Source organism: Anthonomus grandis, chromosome 1, assembly GCF_022605725.1.
Source record: "Anthonomus grandis grandis chromosome 1, icAntGran1.3, whole genome shotgun sequence".
Taxonomy (NCBI): Eukaryota; Metazoa; Arthropoda; class Insecta; order Coleoptera; family Curculionidae; genus Anthonomus; species Anthonomus grandis.
In genome coordinates this window covers 12795715-12819826 of record NC_065546.1, presented here as the reverse complement: position 1 = coordinate 12819826, position 24112 = coordinate 12795715, and the positions used below count along the sequence as shown (strand labels likewise).

The 24112-nt window shown below is 32.2% G+C and overlaps 1 long non-coding RNA gene across 1 annotated transcript; it reads right to left on the bottom strand.

Annotated features, from left to right (window-relative positions):
- Nucleotides 1-5870: 5870 nt before the first annotated feature.
- On the bottom strand, nucleotides 5871-23355 carry LOC126736024 (uncharacterized). Its single transcript, XR_007660588.1, has 3 exons — nucleotides 23151-23355; nucleotides 8009-8166; nucleotides 5871-6409 (listed from the first exon to the last, which is right to left on the bottom strand). It is a non-coding gene; the product is annotated as an uncharacterized LOC126736024 (long non-coding RNA).
- Nucleotides 23356-24112: the final 757 nt, after the last annotated feature.

Below are 24112 nucleotides of genomic sequence, written 5' to 3'. Positions count from 1 at the left end.
AAATCTTTTTTTTAAAAACTTAAATCTTTTCCAAATAAATTAAATGGTTTACCTTGTTAAGTCTTTTATAAATTAAAATCTTTTTTTTAACTTAAATCATTTTTATATGACTTAAATCGTTTCTCGGTGACTTAAATCATAACTTCTGATTTAAGTCTTTTATTACTGACTTAAGTTTTTTCTATTTTAGACAAAAGTATTTAAGTCACAAATAATTTAAAAAATGACTTAAATTTTAAGTCTTAAGTCAGCATTTTTGAAATGAATTAAAATAAAATGACTTAAGTCATTAAAATGATTTAAATCAAAAAAACGATTTAAGTTTTCTAGACCCTTGCAACTCTGCAGTGGGTGCTCAATTCCCGCATCCAGCCAGGCTCCTGTCCGGCAAGTGTTTCTAAGGTAGGTCGACTTGGAGGTATCGGTTAAGTGGATGATTAGGGTGGCGGTTAAAGGACTTAGCCGCAAGGACCGGAAGTTGGAGTATTGGAAATATGGCAAACCAGATAACGTAAGAAGACAATGTTCAAAAGATGCTAGTACGACTCCTGCCAATTCGGAAAAACTAAAGAAGGTCGATGCGAAGGGACGATCATCGACCTGTATTAAGCCCCAGTAAATAGCGCCCAGGTTTCCTCGCTGCAGCACCATACCAACAGTGTTCTCGTCGACGCGTGTGTCAATGGAACCCCTCACACTGTGCTGCTAAATACAGGTACAACAAAAACAATCATAAGACCCGACATAGAAAAATCTGCAGCTAAGGTTCGGCACCCAAAATGGCTGTCTACGAACAACGACGGGAGATCAAGCAAATGTCCATATTAAAATAGTCACGTTCACCATGGAAAAAATCACATTTGAACATTCTGGTATAGTGGCTGAGATTGAGTATGAGGTGATAATCGGAACGGACATAATGGACACGAGAGGCTTTGGGCAGGAACCCCTAAAGATAGACGATGAGGAAGTTGTTTTCCATCGTGAGAGAAAATACATATCCTACTTCTGGATGAAACTTTGATACCAGAATGGAGCTAGATCATTTTGGTGTTGATACCAAGACCACGGATGATAAAGAAACTGAGGTTGAATATGACGAGTCTATTAGTCGACGGATAGCAAACGAAAAGACACTTAAAAAAACGCAAAAACACACAAAAAAATGGAAACTTACTTGCTGGAAGGAGTATTCTTGTAAGGGTAATGAATATCAATTATTATCTTGTATTATTAAAGAAAAGCACGGAATTAAGACACTACTCTACAGTTTCAACAAAAGTTCAACAAGTTGCGGATGATAACCGGGAAGCTATTCCGAAAGAATTCCTTATTATTTTAAAATGAAGGAAGAGCTGATATCTATCATCGTCAGGCTCCGGTCTTAGGCCAGACTTAAGAAGGATGGTGACGCATTTGGTCTACAGATATCGAGATGGTTGTGATATTGGGAAGAAAGAGGCGAAAAGAGGCTAATAAACAAATAGAAGTATGCCCAAGAAAGGCAACATTGACCCACCTAGCAGTCTATGGTCTCGGTGGTAGCATCGGTAAAGAAGAAAGACCGCTCGACCAGATTCTCCGTAGATTACCGGAACGCTAAAACCCTGACTAAAAAGGACAGCTATCTTCTTTCTCTCATTGATGACGTTTTAGACACCCTAGCTAGATCAAAGTTTCCACGCTAGACCTGAAAAGTGGATACTGGCAAGTTGTGTTGGCTCCTAAAGATCTGGAAAAGACGGTTTTTATGGTAGAGAATAGATTACGGCAATTAAACGTGATGTCATTTGGCCTGTGCAATGATCCTGCCACTTTTCAACGGCTGATGAAAACGATTTTAAGAAGTCTGTTCTGGAAGACTGTTTGGTTTACCTTGATGACAATATTGTGGTAGAAAAATCGTTTGAGGACCTCATAAAAAACCTAGAACAAGTATTCCTGATGCTACGAGGTTCTGGACTAAAATTATTCCCAATGAAATGTTATCGGTTTTAAAAGGCTGTGCAGTATCTGGGTCATGTCATTTTCAGTCAAGAAGTTGCGGTTGATAAAGCAGGCTGTTTGGACCAGATTTTTGGAATTATGCACCTACTATCGACGCCATGTTGGATTTGCCAATATCGCAAAATCATTGGTCAGGTTGACAGAAAGAGAACTAACATTCCAATGGCCCTAAGATTTTCGATTACCTAAAAGAGGCTTTGACAAGCATATTAATCTTGAGCTATTCCTTACCTGAAGAAAAATTTGTACTGGACACCGACGCTAGCAATGTGGGCATAGGAGCCCTGCTGTTTTAAATCCATGATGGTCAAGAAGAAAAAGTCATTGGTTATTTTCGTAGACTGTCCGAGCCAGAGAGTTGCTAGCTATTGTTAAAGCGTTTGTGGCACTTCTATAAGTACCTCTATGAGACCTGCAAACATTGCGAACTGACCATACAGCTTTAAAATGGCTCCTTCAGTTCAAAAATCCAGAGGGTCAAGTGGCAAGATGGATAGAGAAGTTGCAGGAATCTGAATTTGACACTGAAGACCGAGCAGGAAGAATCCATGGAAATGCAGATGCTCTACGAAGACAACCCTGTCCAGAGAATTGCAAACATTGTCAGCGGGCAGAGGAGAATGTTCTTACCATTACGTGTCTCTTAAGAACTACGTTACTTAACATAATAAGTATTGAAATAAAAGATGTACGCGGCGGACAATAACTGACCACGGAGGAAAGAAGGCAAATCATTGTGCCTAAATATCGGATTTCGGAAATGCTATAGGAAATACATGTCGTTGTGTAAGGAAGACATCTTGGAGTAACGAAGACCCTATGAAAAGTGAGAAAAAAATTTTACTGGGTCATAACGAAGGCAGACACAAAGGACTAGTACAGGAATGCAATGGATCTGCCGAGCTGGTGCACCTTTGGCGCTAGTCAAAGCAAGGACAACATTTTGAATCCAGCTTATTCTAGATCATCTGTAAGACGCTTGGAATCAAGAAAACGTGGACTACTATATTATAGCCGCAGCCAGATGGCATGGTGGAACGAATGAATAGAACCGTTAATTAGTATTTGGCCAAAGTAGTCTCTAGCCATCAAAGAGACTGGGATAACTTTCTTCATTTGCTCCTGCTGGCTTATCGATCGGATACTCATGGAAAGCATAGGAGGATCTCTGGCTTGAGTAGTCATGGAAAGAGAACTCATAGAAATAATACATTAATTAATAATAAAAATGATTCTGGTATTGATGTTAGGGTCAAAATCAATGCCAGAATTAATTAGTCTTTTTCCAAATCAAATTTGCAGTCTTTAATTCCATTTGATATGACAAGTTTTAGATATAACACAAATGTGAATGAAATAAACTAACTACAATCAAAATACAATAACTAAATAAAATAAAACCCTGGTTAGGACTTTTTCTAAACAACTACAAGTTTTGGTCAAAAGCCTCAAACTTAAATTCAAATTGAGAATACGTAACACGTGTTTCGCTCTTAAGGGTAATATGAGATTCGTAATCTATGGGTACTCCGTATTACGGAGTGATTGTCTCAGATTCGCAAATACCTTCCCATGCTGTTTTTGATTCGATAGGCTTTATTTGAGCTTAAATGGCCTCAACAGAATTTTGCGATTCCTTCAAAGCAATGTTAATTGTGTGAATCATAAGATATTGTTAAGGAAATTCTATTGTTATTGTTTAGAGTTTGTGCGTTAAACTGGCTTAAAATTCTACAGTATATTATCTGTACAAGCCATTAACTGTTGTTTCCCAGAGATCTGTGTAAGGCCCATTACTGTTTTATTATCTACCTTAATAACCTAGTTGTTATCAGCATTAATAGATTCTTATTTTTACGTTATTTGTTAATGACACCATAATACTGTAGCTAGGAAACAACTCGATTTTTAAAAAAAGAACGATAAGGATAATGTGAACAAACTTCTATTCAATATAGAGAAAACCAATTTAAAAACTTTCAAGTAGGCAGCTTCCAATATGCCTTTGAGTTAATAATCTATACAGTTTAAAAACTGTGCTAAGTTTTAAACGTTTTTATTGACTTGAAACTAAAACTTGATATGCATATATTTTTATAATAAGGCAAAAGTTGCATCTGCTTGCTATGCAACAATTTTAGTCTGCAATGAGCTTGGCATCAAACCAGCAAGAGGTGCTTACTTTGCTTTGGTAGTCTCACTTAAGTTATGGTTCAGATCGGGGCTTAACTAGCCAAGTTCATAGACTCTAATAAGAGTATTTTGTGTAAGCCGGTGTTTGTTAAGGAAGAAATTCTGAACGTAACACCTATTTTTATTCTTTTGACCTATTTGTTGCCTATATTTGTATTCTGTGCTTTTGACCATGGAGTTGGTTCGTAAAAATTATATGGGATGTAATGGATCTGCAACCAATAGTTATATGACTAATGTTTAACACAGTGTGCATTCCAAGTGGTCTTACAACAAATTTAACCATTTATGAGGATATATACTAAGAATGACAAATCAATTGCCCCTTGAACAGAAAAACAAAATGACAGACATTTTAGTTCATATTATGTAAAGAAAAGTTTATTGAAAAAAGTATATAGTTTATGCAACTTTTGGAAAAAACAAGAAAATACCAGGATTTTCTATTAAACATTTATTACGTAAGTACTTCTTTGTAATATTTATTCTAAAAATGTACGTGTCAAGAATAACATCTTATTTTATAGTTATTTAAATATTTATTTTACGTACATTAGAAGCACATAAAGTAGCCTGTCTGAGTTTGGTTTTAGAACTACCAAAGGACACGTCTTAACCAGGCTTAACCCTATGGAGCTCAGGACTTTAAAATCACTCATTATTCTAAGTATTAACACCAGTAAGTAATTGGCATACTCAATAATACATAAATTAGTAATCACAAACTAGTTTGGAAATCAATATAAATGCCTAGGTCTTTAATAACAATCATAGGAAGCATAAATAGTATGATATATGTAATATGAAAAATCTGTTGATGTTTGGGAAATCTTGGGCCAAGGTCGGAAATCTGTGGCATACCCAAGTTCACATTAAAGCTTATAAAAATTATGGCGAAATTAATAGCTAAGATTTTTAAAACAATTATCCAGAAAAGGAAAAATCATTTTTACTAAGACTGTAGGTATAGTAAATTAAATGCGCACCAGGAGAGTATCTTCTGAATGAAAACTTAAATATTGGATTAATAAAGGAAACAATTTTGAAAGAATTTGAGATTCTGTGACTCATACCTACTGTTTTTGTAATAAGGTATAAAAATTATGTTTTATTTAATAATAACCCTGATAGCACAATATATTGTAACATTTAACAAACATTCTCAAATATCTGTAACCTCTTTTTATGAGCTATTGATTGAAATTGTAAAGTTGCTGATATCTGGAAAATGTAATAGTCCTCTAGTTGAAATTTTTGGTGTGACACTCAATTCACAAAACAGTTTTATCAACAATATCTAACCAACAATACCTAGTACCAAAAATACCTAGTTTTGCCCTTTGGTTTCTCAAAAAATGTGAAAATTTGCTACTTAAATTGCAAAACAAAACTGAATCAATAAATCTGAGACTACCAAAAATTTCACCAACTTTAGTAGTATGTTGTTTCCTGTTTTTTTATCCTATCAGGGTATTTATTTAATTTTTGTATATGCTATTAGGATTTATTCTCTTCTACCAAACAAAAGAAAAACTGCATAAACGAAAAGAGAAATCATATAGATTTTGCATGCAAATAGCCTAGGTGATCAACGGATTTCACACCAATGGATTTTTATTGGTCGTGCTATTAGAATTTTCTGAAAAAAAAAGAAATTAAAGTTTAAAAAATAGGACAAAATTCATATATTAAGAAAATTACCAAGAAAAAACTTAAGAACTAAGTGACATACATTTCACATACAACTAATTTTTCAATGGTATATTAAAATAATAGATGTCTATATTTTAGTACAACAGTGTGTCGTATATTTTATATTACTATAAATATGTAAAATCAAAATTAATATTCTAGTATGGCATTTTTTGCTGTATATAACTCATTAATATTTATAAATTGCCTTAAAACTATAAATGGTTCTTGCTACTGAATGTAGATCAAAAATTCAATGTTAAATTGTTGCATATGAGTTCAATATACTAATTTAAATAGCCTTAAACAAGATATAGCATTTAATTTATTTGAAATCCACATTTGGTGCACTTCTTGCGGCGCATGCAGAGACACCAAATGCATCCAAGACAGGCAGCCCAGGAGCAAAACAGGCAACACAACCAGGCGTGGCATGGGTAAGTCCCTGTAAAATGGCTGTTCCCGCACACTGGACAACCTGAGTGAGCTCTACCGCTAGTCACTACCACGTTAGTAACTGAAAAAAAATAGGCAATCTTAGATAACAAAAACTATTAGTAATATTTTATCATTGATTTTGTAAAATAGTAAAATCTTAGTTATATGTAATAATATTAGTATACTTTAAAAAAAATTAAATCTTAGTAGTCATAAGTTAAAGTAGCCATATTCTTAATTAGAAGCGTTGAAGTATGAAGAAACATTATTCTGTAAACCTTATGGAATTACAAACATATTCAGAGGTATGTACATTCTTGATAAAATAGGTTCATTACTGAGTGAACATATTATCAAAGTTCTATCCCAATTAAAGTTTCAAACAACCTTAAAGAGATGTCTCTTTAGAAAACTTTGTGAAATGTTTGGTACCAATATTCTATGAATAAATCTATACAAATGTAAACATGAATGTCTGTCTGCTCTTGGGGACTTACAGCTTTTTACTCGCGGCAAGGATTGACGTAAATACTTGCATGGGAATTTGCTCTAACCCCAGGGAGACTTTAGGCATAGTTTTATTTAAATATGAACATATGACCAATTTTTGCCAGCGTCTTCTATTCCTTCCAAGACTGACATACTACTATCATTAAGTACCACGCGGGCGGAGCTGCATGTTTAGTCTAGTATTTTATTTACATCTGCTGATTTGAACCTCTTTTGAGGTTATACATACAAAAGCGTTATCTAGATTTAAAATGTTAGGGACCACTTTAAATCTAAAACCAAGTATATGGTTTATCGGTTTTGGGCCTCTAAGAGAATTTTTTTCATAGCAAATATTCGCTATTGTAGATGTTTTCACGAATTAATGAGAATACTATTAAACGGGCTTCGGTCATTTCTTACCCAATAATTTAAAATACGTTAGTGACACAAAAGACAGCATCTATATGGTCGAATTAAAATGAGAGGAGACTGTCTTTTCGGCTGGCACAGTTAGGATTTCTGTTTACTTCCTAATCTAAAAGTTGCGCTGGAAGCACAATTAAAAAAAATAATTCGTAAGCAATTATTTCACGCGAGGATCACGCCAAGTACTACTTGGAAGAAATAAATCGATAAGAGTATCGTTGGGAACAGTTTGTAGACTTACAGGGCAATTTTGTGGAAAAATAAAAATAAATTTAGAACAAAAATATCAGACCTATGTGCGGTTGGTAACTTTTCAGATCATCCAATTTTTGAAACGTAACTTTCAACATCATAATATCTCATCATTATCAGATAGCATTTGATATAGTTAAGAAACCACTTAAAATTTGACATCAAAATATAGAGATTCTTGATGACGGGTTTAATAGTAAAAACAAGGTGATGAGTTTATATTACTTAAGGGTAAAGATTCTTTGATAATATATGCAAAAAGTTTTCGCAGCAAACATTATGTAGTCTCAACTAGACAAAAATTTATTCCTACTTTTTACCTGATACAACTATGTTTCCACCACATTGAAATAAATTGTCTGGCGGTGGTAAAAGTATATCGTAAAATATTTTAAAAATGTATACGATTATAAAATGCAATCTCTCTTTTCGATATTAACGAGGAAAAAACCTTAGAAAATTTCTGTAATTATTAACACATAAAGTTGTAATATGTAATCACCCTTACCAGTTGATGGTGGTGCAGATGGGGAACTAGCTGGCAGTGGAGCATATTGAAAGCTATTTGGGTTTGGTGTTGGTATATTCTGGGAATTCTGCATGTTCATCATCTGTTCCTGATGTGGAGGGCTGTATGGTGGAGGTTGAATGTCTTTATTCATTTCCCTGTGAATTACAAATATGAATGAAATTCAATATATCTTTAATATCTGGGATATTCGAAGTGACTGAGATCCAGCAGATGAATTTAAGTCAAAAAGGAATATTTACACAATAAATCCAAAGAGCAATACATAAATAACTATACTAAAACAAGTAGACGCTTAGCGTCTACTTTGGTGAGTGGGGACCAGTAGAAATTTTTTAAATGTTTGTCAGTATTACAAAAAAAAATCTTTACAATTATCCAAGGAGTGCCCCAAACACGCAGTGGGGAAGAGATCTGCCGTATCCTCACAAGGCTCTGAGTTCAAACCTTAGTCTCGGCATGGTGCTCTACCCAACTTATTCTTTTTTTAGTACTTCAAAAAAATTAACATCTATAGTAAATACAGAGCGAAAAGGGAAGGTCTGATTATGTATATAGATAATTAGAATCTGATGTAGATAATATTATAATCAGAAGTAAATTTCATTGAAATATTACTTACTTATATCTGGGTATCATGCTTCAGAGAACCATGATGTGTTACAATACGCTCCGCTCTTATTGGTACACTTTATATTATTAATTTTAATAATATATGTTGCCAGACATCCTCCATCCTTCTCTCAAACCGCTTTTCCTACTCTAACTCGTTGCGCAAACGGGCCGAATTTGCCGCCACGATACCGAAAACCCCGCGGTTAAGTCATCTGGCCATGTGCGACTCGATAGTGACGTCGTCCGTATGCTTTTACATTGGGTCAATTGCGTGCTGGACCGCCAACTATATTGTACCATGCGCTGGCTCCCGTGGTGTCGACGGTATGACTGGTTGATTGGAACGGCTTATTTTTTGGGGTTTTTCTTAAATAACGGCGCGTTGCGGAAAAACGGTAACATTTGAAGAAAAACGGTTTTTAGTGGATTATAGCCAGATAGTGTCTGGTGATTTCAGAAAAAAAATGGTTTTCTTAGGTATCATAGGTATGCCGGTATTAAGCGTCAAAGTTAAAAAAATGTGTAGAGCAAAAACTGCTCTACGTAGAAGACTGTAGACTATATCAAAAAATAGCTTTTAAAAAGTTTTTAAAACGCTAAAAGTTTGAAATTTCTAGGTGCCGCCATTAAGGAGTTATTAAGAAAAATAGAAAAAATCGGTCAAAAAAAGGTTGAAAAAGGGGTTCATATTTGTTAATACAGCTCACCCTGTATAATACCTAGCGACATGAATAATACCTCTATTTAATCCTAAAGGATTAGGCTTTCAAATAGTGTAAACAAAAAAATAAAAAAAAAATTTTTTAGTAGAAAAAAATCATTTTTCAAAAAATTCACTTTTTTTTTTCGAAAAAAAAATTTTACGCTTGAGCTCGTTTATCTCGGAAGCAGTTGCTTTGTGAAAAAAATTGTTTTGACAAAAAAAATAGCTACACTCACGTAGAAAAGGTCTGTTTTATTCGCATCATCATGAAGGTCACCGTTAAGGCCCCACAAATGTTTAAGTCTGCGAGGTACCGCGCAAAAAATTCAAATTTCATTAACAGAAAAATCCCACTTCCAATGGGTTTTTTTTTAAAAGCGCCCTTTCTGCACTGCTTCCCATGAAGGGCCAACGCCCGCCCCTTCGGGGTGGCGTGGCCAAAAAAAATCTACACCATCACGTAGCCTCAACCTTCCCAAATATAACGGTGAAAACCGGAAAAAAAAATTCGCCATAGAAGCAAAGCTATTAACGTTTATGTGACGCAGGGCCCTGAAAATCCCTCAACTATGTACGGTGCGTTGTGCGTATTGTAATAAATGTAAAGCACTATATGATGAATATGCACAGGTCATTATTACATTTTTATAAGAAGTTTTAACTTCTATTCCAAAAAAACAAACATATGATGTATTCTTGTATGTCGATCAGTAAATAAAATGTTTTTAACCTCTATGAATTTATTAAGATCTTAATAAATTCATCATAAACATTCATCATTTATGTATACATAGTACTCAATAAACTTAATTACAATTAATACAACACTATTTATGCTATGTGAGTGATTTGTATATTTCTGTAACATTTTACTCAATATGAATTATTAACTCTTACTTTTTCCAAGTTAAGTTGTTATGGTGTGCATATAAGTTGCTCGAAGTTTTCAGAGTAATCTACCTATTTATGAAATATCTCTATAGCAATAATAAATCTTGTTTGTTTTAAATTCTTATTTATAAGTTCCGTTATCATTTTCAATTAATATCTCATCCTTTGGAGACCCCAATATTTGCCGAACTATATGCCTTGAATTATGATCAGGACAGCAACCAACTCTATATATTTTGAAAAGGAACATGAAAGCAGGTTAATAAAAAATTAATTGACTTTTTAAAATTAATTACAATTCCTTGACTTAATTTCAATGGTATATATGTAGCAAAGCCTTTTACCGCATGGCCTATTATATCAAAAACTGGTATCAATTCTTAAAAACACTAGGTAATTTCAGAAAAATATTTATTATTTAAGAATCCAGATTATTACATTAATTTAATAAAGTCAATTCGTTAAATATATCATGAAACGGAAACAATTGCATACCCGCGTTTCCGCACTTTAGGTCAATACTTTTCTGACATTGAAAATTAATCAGTATATAAAACATGGGATACTGGATCTGTTTTTATATCATGCAATTGAATTATACAAAGTTATAATAAATAATATTAGTTCATGATTAGGCAAAAATATAGGATTTATTTGTATATGTAGACTAATTACATGTCTGTGAGATTTATAATTAAACAAGACTGAAATTTTTTTTTGCAGTTTCAGAGTATTAATATTAATGTTTGTAAATTGTATTAATGTTTTGTTTGTTCAGTATTGGAATATTGTTCTGTTGTGGGATATTATACTCTTCAATTTAATGTTCCCTGTTAGAAAATATGTCAACGTATGTCAACTGCCTTGTTGCCTAAATTGCCTAGTATTTTAATTGTACTGCTGAAAGAGATACAGAGGTACACTGAAGTTTTCCGAACTATTTTATCCCCCTTGTGAGGTAATCTTGTCAGACTACCTTATTACTATCAAAGTGGACTGTATCTGTCTAAATTAAAAAACATACTTTACTTAGGATTACTTTATTAAGCAACAATACAAAAATGCTTCATGTCAGAAGCCATGTCTTGCTTAAAGTTACTTACTGACTTACTACGTTTTTATATTCAATGGCCTCGTGCACGCAATGTTAAATTAATTTTAAATCTACTACAAAGAATATATTGTGTTTCACTCAAAAACACTACGTGATTATCGTCAAACTGAAAAGTCAGCGTTTTCACTAAATCCGGCGAATGTCTCCTTGAGCGGTATATCTAATGGATTGTTTAGGCTATAATTTTGCCGATTTATTTTTATGGTTATTTTTCAATAACGAATACCGAACACCCCTATTTTGGCAAAAATTATCTTATGAAGGATGAATGCAACTCCTTCAAGATCAACCTTAAATTCTTGATAGGTTTGTTAGGAAAAAGTTATTATTGATATGTGATTATCATGTGATTATTGTTAATAAGTTTAATTAACTTTGATTATTTTCTTAGATATATAGTAAGTTAATTCATTTTATACTAGATAGTAAATATTTTCTTCTACGACTGCTATGTAAAATATTAAAAATCGCGCGCCAAAGTCAATCTGAAAATCACGTTTTTCACGCGCTTTGCGCAAGTTTTGTAGTGTATAATCTATGCGCATGCTTATCTTAAAGGTGAAACTCCTGGTAATAATTGATATCTAATGGCGATTTCTAAGGACGGTTTCTATTCGAATGCTCTCGAGGCGAGCAACTGCTCGTATAAAAAGTTGCATTTGCGGTGTGCTGGAGTGACATTAAAGGGGGAATTTGAAAAACCAAATCTCGTTCAATTCGCTCGAATCAAGTGCTTATTCTGAGATCTTGTTGTTCTCTTGTTCTTGTTCACTTGATGGCGCTGCTACGAGGCAATTGCCAGCACGATTTGGAGATTCGGGAAGAACCGTCAGGTATGTACCCTATTCCCTGAATCGACACTTCGTAACATTCATTCATTGATGATTTAATCACAATATTAAATCATCAATTAAAATATGAAATTTTTCAATGCACGATGTCGCCTCCTCCACGATCCATCCGGCATTATCCGGCCTGATTACCGGCGTGAATAAGATCAGCTACCACCGGCAAGGGGTAGGAAAGGGAAGGGTCTGGGAAAGGGATTTAAAGGATAGGAAAGGACGAGCAACCACGTGTTGATGGGGTCAGGGATGATGCGGAAGTGGGATCGAAACATTCACGAAGTTTAATTCTGAAATGCACGTTGAAACTAACGGCAAGAGGTGAACGGCAGAGTGTCTTTTCAGATCTATTCGGCTGAGTGGATTTGAGGTTAGGTTACACAGAACCGACCCAATAACGTATACACATCACATATACAACACAGAATAAGAATTTATGGCCAGGGGAGCACTTTAAAGGCCATGAAGGCTGGCATTCTATTGCCGTTGCCAATGGATATATTGGCGAGTCCATTGAAAACAAAATACGAGTATTCAATAAAATAATGGAATCTCTGGAGCCATCGTCATCCAACTTTTCCTCAAAAATCCCTTTGCAGCCTTTGCCAAGAGATAATCCAGCGACTCATTTATATTGGTCCGAATATTCTCTAAATATTAAGGAAAATTATACAAATAAAAGGAATATTCTTCTAGTTAGTTTTAAAACTATTCCAATGATATTAATTATAACCTTAACTTTGTGTATGTGATGGTAAGTTTTTGTTGAATTTCCTTTCTTCGGGTTACATCATCTTAAATATTATAGGTCTGATGATGCTCTAATCGGGCGAAACATGTAACCTTTGTCATGTTATTAAATCTTTCTGTGATGCTGTAAATTTTCTGTTTTTGCCTTTTATAAAAACGTATGACCAGCGTCTTTGGGAAAATAGATGAATTTTTTGAGTTAACCTTAATAAGTAATTCCATTTTATTGTCATTTAAAAAATATAGAAAATAGAACTTGTTCACCTGTTATCATTAAAGAATATTGTTGGAAGTTTAAATAAATTGAGATAGGCAGTTGTAGACAAAGTATACTATTAAGTGATGAAATGGCTCGTACTTTGCTCGATTAACATTGTATAAATAAATAAAATTTAAACACTCCAGTAAAATCTGCAAATTACTGCAACTTGAAAAAAATATATATTAAGCTAATATTTTTAGATAAAGCAATTAAGCAATAAGTAACATTATGTAACGTTGGTCTCAAAATTAATAAGTTCCTGTAATAATTAAAACCTGTGAGCGTCATTTAAATAATTTCGTAATTTTTAATACGTGAAATAAATTTAAAATAGTTCAAAAATAATCAAAATAAAGTAGAATAAACACCTCATAAAACAACTGGGCGCTTGGGCGATTCCAAAGTAGAGATGGTGACGTGTAGGCCTGAAATAATAAAAGTAACCTGAGCACACTTACTCCCGTAAGATTAATAATTTAAAAAAGTTAAGCAAAACTCATTAATATGAAAAATATGAATTAATATGTTCTAACCTCGCTCAGTGATTTTACTTTTACGATAACCATTTAATTCATGTTCACCGACATTTAACCACTTTACTTAAATATCTGAAAATTCATTGTTCACTAATTTATTACTTTTATCCGATTGTTGAATGTCCCAGTAACAACAACGTACTGATTTTGAATGATATACAATCGTTCAATATGTCATAACGTGAGCAATACATTACTCACAAACTGCAGGCAACATGCTGCCAAAAACATTATCATAAGACATGAGATTGAGATAGCAATCTCCGATCTAGACCACCGACGATAACACACTTTGTACAGAGGGGTGCAATGAACACCAAAACGCGAGGGACCTCTCCAGATACAAAGTCTTGTTAAATACAACGAGCCGTGCAATGGTCCCAGACTAGCTTAGTATCTTAACAATAAACAATCGTCACAACAACACAAGCAAGATAAGCAACAATCGGTCATTAAAATATTTCATTAATCACATTTTCAATTAAAAAGGTAAAATATCGGTGTAATCAATAAGATAGAAATAAGCATATTCTGTGAAAACACTCACCCTTTCTTGTAGCAAAACACTACAGCAAGCCAACACAGCTTATTTCACGTCACAACACCTTTTATTGTTTTTATTAAATAACTTTACTCTTTATTGGCCAAAACTTAAATGAATTTTATAAACCAAATATTTACCTCAGACTCTTTTATCAAAACCCATAAAAATAATTCCCGAGGGGAAACGCTAAGTGTAAACCGTATTTGGTTACTTACGGTACCGCTGAGCTGGCTTTAGTTTTGTTAATATACTGGCCCTCTTTTTGGCCAGACCGATAAATTTCATCTTAATAAACAGGGTCTTACATTCTTAAGGGTATAATTGATATTTTTTATTATAAAACTCTTTTTTGTCAGGCAAAGTAAAATATGGCCCGACGCCGACCGACCGACCCACGGTCCTCAAGTGGTAACCCGATATTTATGGAAAGCTAGGCTGGTTATTAATTTCGGTACTTAAGATGGGTTTCATGGAATCGTATTGATGTGCTGATGAAAGACTTTTAATGTTATGATTTTGTTTGGAAACAGGTTGAGAAAAGTTTTTAGTTTTAATAGACGAGTCTTAAAAAGCACATCCGTGTATTATTGAGTCATCCTGATATTTTGATATAAATACTTTTAAATGTGAATATTTTATTTAATATTACTTGGCAATAAATTGATCAAAAAAAAATAAGGTAGTAAATTGTAAGAAACACTTGGTCCATTATTATTTATTTAATACAGCGGCTTTGCCGACCGAGCCGAGATCTCCGTTACGATATCGTTTTTGTTGATGTTTCAGTTTTAAGATTTGGGCGTTAGGTTGTTGTGTTTAAAAAGAGTGGATTTGAGTCTTACGAGTTTAGCCATACGAATAAGTATCTTATATAATTTGATAATTATTTTGTGTAATTATATTAGTTTGTTTTTGAGAAGTATCGCATTTTATTTTGCTTACAAAATCAAATAGATTAAAAGAGAAAAAAAAATCTTTTTTTTGTTAAGTTAGGTGTTGAATTACTAAGCTAATAAAGAAGCTGATAATGTATATGTAAATAATAAAAGCTGATGGTGTATTTTCCGATAAAGTAATACCAACAGGATGTTTATACGATAAAAATTGACTGAGATATTACGTCTCAAAGCTTCCTATTTTTTGCTGTGTTTCGAAATTTTGTTCAATCCATTGCCTTGTTCGAAATAAAACACGTATATTCTTTATAAAAATTATAATGCATCTTCAGATATGATAATTTTTCTTAACTGTACCTATTTAAAATAACTAGCGTGGATCGCGACTATATCTCGGGAACTGTCAATCTGCCATTTTCATCATGCTGGAAATTATTTATTTTTCAATGTTGAAATTTGGCCACTAGCGGGCGTTATTAAAATAAGAAAAACTCAATTCTAATTTTCTCCAGAAAATCTCTGCTACGGTACGGTTTTTAACATACCTCTTGTAATATTATCCATCATTTTGGTCAAAGACTCATTGGCGTATTGACCGTCATAAAGTAGGGGAAGGTAGTGAAATTGAAATTTTTTACATGACTATCATTTTTAAAAGACTCATCCGATGTTGTTCATTTTGGGCTTGTTAAAAAGTGAAATGTAATTACTTTTAAATATTGTGTCCAGTAGTATGCGAAAGTTTTAAGCAAAATTGGTAGGAGGCGTCATTTGAATTTAAAAACTGTTACATTGATTTTTCCACAACAATTTAAATGGCGAGGACATAGCACAATATCTCTTCCAATCCAGCAAACCAGATAGCTATTAACTGTTAATTAGAAAATCACGCACTCTTTGATGTGCTGGGCAACCATATAGTATCAATATATACATATAGTATCAATATGTACTACATGTATATATTATCCTTAGATCAATAGAAATATTTTTTAGCAGTATTGCATAAGGTATTTTGTAAAAAGTTAAGATATGATTCAGCATTTAAATATCCATCAATAATAAGTTGCCCAATAATTCTATTTCTTAACACTGCACCAGACATTTACACTCCACCTGTTTTGGTGATCTACTTTCCTTATCGAGTGAAGGTTTTTCCGGGACCAATAATGTATTTTATGCAAATCAGCATTACCACAACTAGAAAAACTAGCTTTATCAGTCCATAAAATTTCAAAGAGGAACTGGGGACTTTCGTTGCACATTTCTCTTAAGCAATGTTGTTCGAGTGGTTTGTCAAAATCATTTTCTGATAGAGTTTGGTGCAAGGATATATATGATATGGATGAAGTTTAAAATCTTTAACAATTTGGACAACACTGAAGGATGACTAATTCCTAGATGAAGCGAAATTTCTCTCGTGCTTAAATACGGTATAACTTCAAAGTATACACGATCGTTTATAAAATTATTTTCATGGTTTCTTACCGGACACTTTCTAATTGGAACATTAGAAGGCAGAAGGAACAAAGATGTACAAGATATCCAAATTTGGACACTTTTGTACGTTATTTCTTTTGCTATAGGAGATAGAGTCTGGCGGTTTTCGGAAGGGGGTCCTTTATATGTCCGTTATTAAAAGTAAAAAATGGTTTTGATGGAGTTTTTTTATATAGTACACGATTGTATAATATGTTTTCTTCTATTAGAACAGTCTGTATATTTTGAAATGAAAAAATCCGGTATTTTTTCCCTTTTTAAGAATATATATTACTATGGGCATATTCTTTATTAAAAATGACTAAATAAGAAACAATTTTCCTAAAATAATTGAGGACCGTTTTTTCAAAACTCGCTTTGTCCAAATTATGCAAAATTGAGTTTTATATCGTTTCTACATAATTTCGACCTTCCGCATCGATTAAAGAAGTCGGTTTTTTGCAAAATTCGCTTTGTTTCATGCAGAACAAGGTTAGATTTTTTATAAGTTTTGCAAAACTCGCTTAATCCCAATCATAGGATATATCAAAACTCGCTTTATCCGGTACATATTAGTAAATATGTACATAAATAGAACTTGATGCATTATATATTTACATTTCGTGGTTCGTTTAATAATCGTTTATTTTGATCTTAGTTTGGTTTAAGTAGCAAGCCGATGTATATGAGACAAAGCATTGGAGATTCTAAAGACAAATCATGTTAAAGAGGTAAAGATAGCAGATATACGTAAAATAATAAAGTACGTTGAAAATGCTGAAGACGATTTTTACAAGGAGCTTCTCGGGACAACTAATGAAAACCTTACCGAGGATGACCACTTGCTAGAGAGTGAGAATCAAGACGAAGGCTAGATTGAATAAGAACAAAATTTTTAATAATAAATATTTTCAGTTCTGAATTAAGGATTAAAATATGATTATTTGTTTGAATAAAATTGGATAAAGTAAGTTTTGGCATGTTTAATTGTTTTAAAAAAAAATTGTATATTACATAATCAAACATAATCAAAAAGGCTATATAATTAAAAAATAACGTTTCCTGTAAAATTTGAAATTTGGACAAAGCGAGTTTTGAAAAAACGGTCCTCAATTATCTTATTTTAAATTTAATGAGTAGGACATGGTCATGCATCTCTATGGAAACAATTTAATTTAGACAATATATATTTTCAACAATATGGTGCACCAGAACATAATTCTAATATTATTCAACCATTCCTAGAGGAATTAAACTCCTTCGCTATCAGGGTAAGTTAGCAGCATTTTTTATCAGTTTGCGTGGTAGATAGTGGGTATTGATCTTATACATAATCTGTAGAAGTAATATTGATATATCCGTATATGACCTATTAACTCTTAAAAACTATTAAATGTATAAACATCAGAACTGGCCCTTCTAACCACAACATTAATTATATTGCCTATTAAAAAAAAATCAAAGGTCTACTATAGTAACTAATTCATAATATGGATGAAATTCTTAAATATACATTATATGTTAGCGTTAGCTATATTTTATCTAATCGAATGCATTCTCTATACCTGTATATACTTTAACATACGATACCACGAATTGTTCCATCAAGATTTAAGCATTTAGTACAGTGATACTAGATTTTCAGAATGGTTCTGTTAAACAATAAATGCACATCTTACCGGGAAAGAAGATCTGCTCTTGAGGAGAGAAAAAAGAATTGCTCTTCAAAGTTTTACTAAAAGAGTGAGTAGAGGTAAAGTGATTTAATTAAAAACAGGAAGGAAATGAGGTCTATACTGAATGAACTTCTTATCGTAAATTACCTCCTCTATTAACTCATACATCTTAAATAAATAATTCAATTATAAAGAAAGAATTATTCTCAGTAATATTAATAAGAAACCATACATTTATTATTATATTTTATACAAACTATTTAAAAGTTTAAGTTTGGCATAGTTATTCACCATTAAACTTTTTAAACCCAGATAGTACCTTCTTGAAGAACCTTGACAAAACAGAAATCAGACCTTACCTTTTCATTGTATCGTCTTAAGGATGGAATAATATAGGCTAAACCGACAATATTAATTAAGATTTACCGCGAGTATAATAAAAATAGAGAAGTTGTATAAAAAAAAACCTAAAAAAAACAAGTTAAAGTATATACAGATATAAAAAATGCATTCGATTAGATGAAATATAGCTAAAGCTAAAATATAATGTATATTTCATCCATAATCTAAATTAGTTACTATAGTAGACCTTTGATTTTTTTAAATAGGCAATATAATGGATGTTGTGGTTAGAAGGGCCAGTTCTGATGTTTATACATTTAATAGTTCTTAGTAGTTAATAGTTCTTCAGTTTAGGTTTTTTTATAATTTATATTAAAGGCATATGTTCTATTACTGATATATCAATATTACTTCTACAGATTATGTACAAGATCAGTACACATTATCTACCACGCAAACTGGTGCAACGCAAATATTATTAATTTTAATATTAAAAAATGCTGCTAACTTACCCTGATAGCGAAGGAGTTCCTAGGAATGGTCGAATAATATTAGAATTATGTTCTGGTGCACCATATTGTTGAAAATATATATTGTCTAAATTAAATTGTTTCCATAGAGATGCATGACTATGTCCTACTTATTAAATTTAAAATAGGATAATTGAGGACCGTTTTTTTCAAAACTCGCTTTGTCCAAATTTCAAATTTTACAAGAAATGTTATTTTTTGATTATATAGCCTTTTTGATTATGTTTGATTATGTAATATACAATTTTTTTAAAACAATTAAACATGCCAAAACTTACTTTATCCAATTTTATTCAAACCAATAATCATATTTTAATCCTTAGTTCAAAACTGAAAATATTTATTATTAAAAATGTTTTTCTTATTCAACCTGGATTTCGTCTTGATTCTCACCCTCTAGCAAGTGGTCATCCTCGGTAAGGTGTTCATTAGTTGTCCCGAGAAGCTCCTTGTAAAAATCGTCTTCAGCATTTTCAACGTACTTTATTATTTTACGTATATCTGCTATCTTACCTCTTTAACATGATTTGTCTTTAGAATTTCCAATGCTTTGTCTCATGTACATCGGCTTGCTACTTAAACCAAACTAAGATCAAAATAAACGATTATTAAACGAACCACGAAATGTAAATATATAATGCATCAAGTTCTATTTATGTATATATTTACCAATATGTACCGGATAAAGCGAGTTTTGATATATCCTATGGTTGGGATTAAGCGAGTTTTGCAAAACTTACAAAAAATCTAACCTTGTTCTGCATGAAACAAAGCGAGTTTTGCAAAAAACCGACTTCTTCAATCGATGCGGAAGGTCGAAATTATGTAGAAACGATATAAAACTCAATTTTGCATAATTTGGACAAAGCGAGTTTTGAAAAAACGGTCCTCAATTATCTTAGGAAAATTGTTTCTTATTTAGTCATTTTTAATAAAGAATATGCCCATAGTAATATATATTCTTAAAAAGGGAAAAAATACCGGATTTTTTCATTTCAAAATATACAGACTGTTCTAATAGAAGAAAACATATTATACAATCGTGTACTATATAAAAAAACTCCATCAAAACCATTTTTTACTTTTAATAACGGACATATAAAGGACCCCCTTCCGAAAACCGCCAGACTTTATCTCCTATAGCAAAAGAAATTTTAAGGGGGTCATACATTTTACAGAAAAAATGTAAGATAACTTTTTGAAGAGACCAATCTGGCAAACCCTCGCGAAAGTTTCAAAAAAATTTAATAAGCGAGTCTTGAATTATTCAATTACATGTAATTGCAAAATTACCAAATTTTCGGTTTAGGTAAAACTAGACACCAGCCACCAGCAAAGAATTTGTCATAAGGCTTTGTCAAATCTGACGTACAGCCGAATACAAGAAATGTTTTTTTTTTTCGTTTTATCAATCTCACAACCATACATTCAAAGTAAGGCACGTTAACATTACTTTTTTATCTAAACTTTTATTTAATATATTATTTGTCGATTGAATAATTCATACTTGTTTCCAAATATCGACTGTCACTGATTTATTCACACTTTTCCTCACGTCAGTAACAATATTCATTTTACTGGTGCCCATTTGGTTTTACCTAAACCGAAAATTTGGTAATTTTGTAATTACATTTACTTGAATAATTCAAGATTCGCTTATTAAAATTTTTTAAAACTTTGCACGAGGGTTTGCCAGATTGGTCTCTTCAAAAAGTTATCTTAAATTTTTTGTATAAAATGTACAGGGAAGCCAATAATTGACTCCCTTAAAATTTACATGGGTTTTCCTATGTTCCGCTCGGCGACGCACCACCCGGTATATTATAAGAAATTATTGTTGTTTTATTTTTTTTAATTAAAACAAATAACTATTGGTAATGTGAGAAATACTAATCTCAATTAATTTGTTTATTTATTAACTGTAAGCCTAAAGTATGTCCCAAAAGTCAACGATAAGCCGAAAAGAGGCAAAAGACCCGGTGCTCAGGGATTCAAAAAAAATACTAAAAAAAATCTATCTTGAGTACTTTTAAAATTATAGGCATTCATAGAAAAACCGAGAAAAATTGACACCCCCTGTTGACCTTTTTAGTACTGTGGCTACAATTTTCGAATTTCTTAACAATTTTTTTTAATGTAACCCTAAATAACCTTTCGATAAATTACAAAACTAAATTCAAACACAACTGTTCACATTTTTACGAAATTATCAAATTTTTGCGCAACTTGTGTTGAAAATTGTGTTTTTTGACCACTATTTCCCAAATTTAACTAACTGTTCTGGAAAAGAAAATTACTTCACTGTTTGGCAAGTGATTTTAACAGTTGGCGTATCTAATCTAGATTTCAAAATGATAAGATACTTGCTAAATTATTGCTTCAAAGATGTTTTTAGCTTTGGCTTTGCCGCCGCTGAACGCAGCCCTGCCGTAGCAAAGGTTTTAATTAATGACCTAATTAAGATGCGTCACTACCTACCTGTCTTACTTACACTGTAAAAGTATTTCTGAACAGGGAATACCCGTACAGGTAGATAGGGCGGGGTAGAAGAATAGCCTAGGGCCATGGTCACCCAATTTAAATAAATTCTTTAAATTTGCCTACTTTACGGGAGTGTGCACTAATCCAATGAAAACAAAATGCCAAAAAATGCAACAAAACGTCGTATCAGGAATGGAGGCAGACAATTTAAACATTTGTTGCGACTTAAATAATCTTTTATTTCATTTATTTTGACTGAAAAATTACCTTAGCTTAGAGTAGCGGCGTATATTTGACTATGTACTAAAAAAAATAAAAATACACACCTATTGAAGCAATAATCTAGCAAGTATCTTTCCATTTTGAAACCTAGATTAGATACGCCAACTTTTGAAATCACTTGCCAAACAGTGAAGTAATTTTCTTTTCCAGAAGAGTTAGTTAAATTTGGGAAATAATGGTCAAAAGACACAATTTTCAACAAAAGTTGCGCAAAAATCTGATAATTTCGTAAAAATGTGAACAGTTGTGTTTGAATTTAGTTTTATAATTTATCGAAAGGTTATTTAGGGTTACAATAAAAAAAATTGTTAAGAAATTCGAAAATTTGTAGCCAGAGTACTAAAAAGGTCAACAGGGGGTGTCAATTTTTTTCGGTTTTTCTATGAATGCCTATAATTTTAAAAGTACTCAAGATTTTTTTTAGTATTTTTTTTGAATCACTGAGCACCTGGTCTATTGCCCTTTATCGGCTTATCGTTGATTTTTGGGACACCCTGTATAAATATGTTATTAATTATCATTAAGCAATTCACGTTATTCGAAAGGCACTATAAAAGCGTCTGACATAAGTTCTAATACAAGTTTCAGGAGAACTAATTGAACTTCCTTCATCTTAATCCTTTCTTGGTTTCTTTCTTGAGTTCCATGAAAAGAAACAAAGCATAAGGTTAAAAAAAAGTGTTCCGTTTTATTTTTGTAGGAAATGCGAGAAACTTAATATGTATGTGGGAAAATTTATTTAATTTTTACTAAATAGTGACCTTAATCCTAAGTATTTTAATTATTTGCTTGGATTTTCATAGCGTTTATTGAGAAAGATTTTAAAATAACAAACTAATTTTTTTTAATTGTTTTGATTTGACAAATCCTTTAATGCCTTTATATTTAAGCATATCAAAATATTTTATATTTATTTATAGCAGTAATCTTTTATAATATATTTGTGTTTGACATTTAAACCTAGATTCTATAAAATAATAAATAAAAAGTGAAAGATTAATTGAATAGTGCGAGATATTCCTAATATCTGAAATTCCCAAATTTTTTTACCAAAAAGATAATTAGTAAAGCAGTTTCATATGAAGGAAATTTAAGCTCAATATATTTTTTTAAATCTTTATAAATAATATTTATCAAAAACATCAAGCCCCAGAAAGATTAAATTATATACTTACAAATATATAATATTACGCCGAACTAGCAACTTTTTGTTATAACAAACAAAAACTTATGCGAACTGAAGTAACACTGTTTAACTAAATGTTTAAAGTAACGTATATTTATTATTATACTCTACTCTTGCATCGTTTTTGCTGATAAACAATTTAGCAAAAGGATACGACTACACATATGAACTGCTACAGATGCTTTGAAGAGATGGTATTTCACTAAGAGATTGGCAACTTATATTATAGACACAACCAGTAAATAAAAATAGTCTGGGCACATAAAAAAAAAATTAAACCATAATATTTAATAAGCGCTTTATTTAGTCAAAGTCAAAATTTTCTTACTGATTTTGAGTCAATTTTTTATTTGCGTTAAAGAAACTTGTTTTCGTCACAATTGACAAAAAATCTAGCGATTCAGTTATGGCATGGCGGTGATGCCAGGAACCCATAAATATGATTGTATATCTCAATAGTAGAAATATATTTTTATATTATATGGGGTTTACCAGTGGAATGTGATGTTTTTCGCTATGCTGTAGCGATTAGAAAGTTTGTGAAAAATAATACTCATTGAATGCAGTTTTTAGTAGTTTATTATTTTTTGTATGTCCACCATAGAGCTCTATATATTTCTTAATATTTTATGGGACGTGCTTCATAACTTCTAATCGAAATCTTCCATTAATTCTTCTTATCTCCTTAGTTATGTTGTTCTTTTAGCTCATCCAGTGTGCGGGGCTTGTTCGGATAAACATTAGACTTTAAGTATACCCGTAAGCAAATCTGGAGCCGTTCAGGAAAACATGCCGGCCAGATAAGGTCTCCATTTCGAGGAATTAATCTCCTAGGACCTAGGAACTTATTCCTTAACAACTGAAAAACCATGACTAATTTCTCCATCCATATTTTGTGATCGAACTTTCAATTTATGTATTCCGCAGCAAGAAATGTTTGTAGCATTATGA